The sequence below is a fragment of the Gadus macrocephalus genome, chromosome 9, assembly GCF_031168955.1.
Source record: "Gadus macrocephalus chromosome 9, ASM3116895v1".
NCBI lineage: Eukaryota > Metazoa > Chordata > Actinopteri > Gadiformes > Gadidae > Gadus > Gadus macrocephalus.
The window spans coordinates 3,465,731-3,468,230 of NC_082390.1; the positions used below are offsets into that span (position 1 = coordinate 3,465,731).

General features: G+C 40.0%; 1 protein-coding gene across 2 annotated transcripts in view; it reads right to left on the reverse strand.

Moving 5' to 3' along the window:
* Positions 1 to 2,500, reverse strand: part of LOC132464099 (cyclic nucleotide-gated cation channel beta-1-like) — a 21,831-nt gene that overhangs the window by 9,500 nt on the left and 9,831 nt on the right. The gene's annotated exons all lie outside the window — the stretch shown is intronic.

The following is a 2,500-nucleotide window of genomic DNA, read 5'->3' on the forward strand; positions in this document are numbered from 1 at the left end:
CTTTGGAATATAAAAACATTGTATTTAGTTTTCACATGTCAAACTAAATACATCAGTTGACATGTGATATGAACAAGTGCTCCATAGAACGTTGTGTAAAAGTTGTTAAGTCAAAGAGGGAAGAGACAATAAAAAATGATGTTTTCCCGCTTTTAAGCCAGTGCAAATAATCATTCTCAGCAAAAGACACAGCATAAGACAGAAGGTAGTGGCTAGCTGCTCACACAGCTGGAGTCAAACTTTATTTGTTTTAAAACATGCCACCGATTTACTTCTGGTACGTACACATGGATGTACAGACATCAGAGGGAAAGAAACGCAATAAATGGTGAACGGACTGCATTGATACGCCAGTTCCCTCACTTGTGGCCACTCAAAGTGCCTAAGAAACCCCCTTGAGGAGGAGCCAGTAAGAGTGGGATGACTGAGACCCTGCATGCTATCTATGGCTTGTCTCTGTTACCTGGGAGAGGCACAACGTTTTTTCACATAACTTCCAACAAGTCACTCATACGATTTTGAATGCAGATTTATTTGGAGCAACATTCCGATGTCACTATTGACACAAGATAAAAACTTTTTTTACTTTTTGTTTGATGCCTCTCAGAAGAATGTTTAAGATAATAGAGAAACAATTTAAAATATCTACCAATGGTAGAATTTCAAATATTTAAAAAAAATGGCACTGTGGTTGATGAACTGTTATAATATCCAGATCAAATCGTGCATATAGAAAAATATGGCTTTCGTGGTCATGTTAGACTGCTTTACATTTCAGAGTAAACTGAGAAAATGTTTACTTTTCTTTTCTTTTAATTCCCATTTAGACCAAAATATATTTGCTCTCTGGGTATGAAAATACCATTTCTCTTATTCGTATGCCTTAAACTGAAAATGTGTTCATACATTAAAATATATAAAAATAAAGATATGTCATACATACACATTATTAAAAAAATTATCCTAAATATTTTTCCATGGAATTTCTAAATATATTTTTCGCTATTACATCTGCTCATATTTGGCTTAGTATTCAGAGATAGCTGTGCTGAGTACAGTTAATTGTGTGCATACATTCACATGTATATATGTATAAAGGCTATATGGTTGACACTTTCAAAGCTTCATCAACTACAGCGAGTGTATACATTTTGAGCATTGGGTGGCGCTCATGGTTTGATTGAGAAATGTGTGGCTATTCAGACGTATGTAACATAGTTAGCACAATAGTTGAATGTATTAATTTGTTTATTGGTGTATCTTTCTGTATATATCTATATGTTTATGTGTGTGTGTGTGTGTGTGTGTGTGTGTGTGTGTGTGTGTGTGTGTGTGTGTGTGTGTGTGTGTGTGTGTGTTTGTGTGTGTGTGTTTGCGTGCGTGCGTGCATGCGTGTGTGTGTGTGTGTGTGTGTGTGTGTGTGTATGTGTGTGTCCAAGTGTTAATTGGTGTATGTGTGCCTGTGTGTTCATTGGTCTGTGTGTGTGTCTATGTGGATCAGAGCATCCCCAGTCCTCTTCTCAGGCTGTATAAGGGGCACTCAGCACCTTCCCCCCTGAAACAGAAGGAGAAGAGGGACTGAGTTAGGCTCCACCCACCTCCTCGTAGCTAGCTAAAGGAGCTTCAACCAGCTCAGCACCATAAGCTGGAATCAATATGGAGGTAGCGTCCATGACGTCCCCTATTGGTTTAGGTATGTTGTGACGTGGGTGGTGTGGATCTTGAATTTAAAGAGCGTGATCCATTTATGAGATGTATGGCGCTAGTAATGGAAACGATACGTATTTCGTAATCCATTTAATCCATGATGGATATTTATTTTACAAGAATAAAATGTAACTTCTCCCTGTTAACTTGACCTAAATGGTGATGGGTCATTCTGCATCTACCTACCATGAACCACCTAAAGGACTCTCCCAAAACAGACGGTCATGGCTGCCGCTTAAACATACAGCAATCACTCTCTAGCCAACCTCAACCAGATTGAGCTGAGAACCTCTACGTGGTGATCCTAGTAACGACTCATAGTCAGCTAATCTCAGCAACTCAATTTCCAGAAGGAAACTATACATACTAGAAGCTATGACTAGCAGCAATATCAGTATCCTACAGCTGAATGCTGAGGGACTAACAAGAACGAACCAGATTAACTCACAGGAATCACCATGGACCTCTGCTAGATGCGAGCAGCTAGATAGCTTCAACCAGTTAAACATGCACACAGGTATCACGTAAGACCTCTGCTAGCACCTGGCTAAGGACGCTTCAAACGTCTACCACAACCAACATACAGGAATCTCCACAGACCTCTCCTAGAAGCTAGCTCTTAACTGGATAGATTTACACAAATTAAACTCTTCACAGGGCAACAAGGTGAAGGTCTCAAGAGTTCAGAGAGACGCATTAAGGGCGCCGCCATTCCTTGAGATTTGTGACACCAGCCTGATCCTTATTGGAGCATTGAAAACGCGTGGAAAATGGATGGTCACCTCGCAGCATC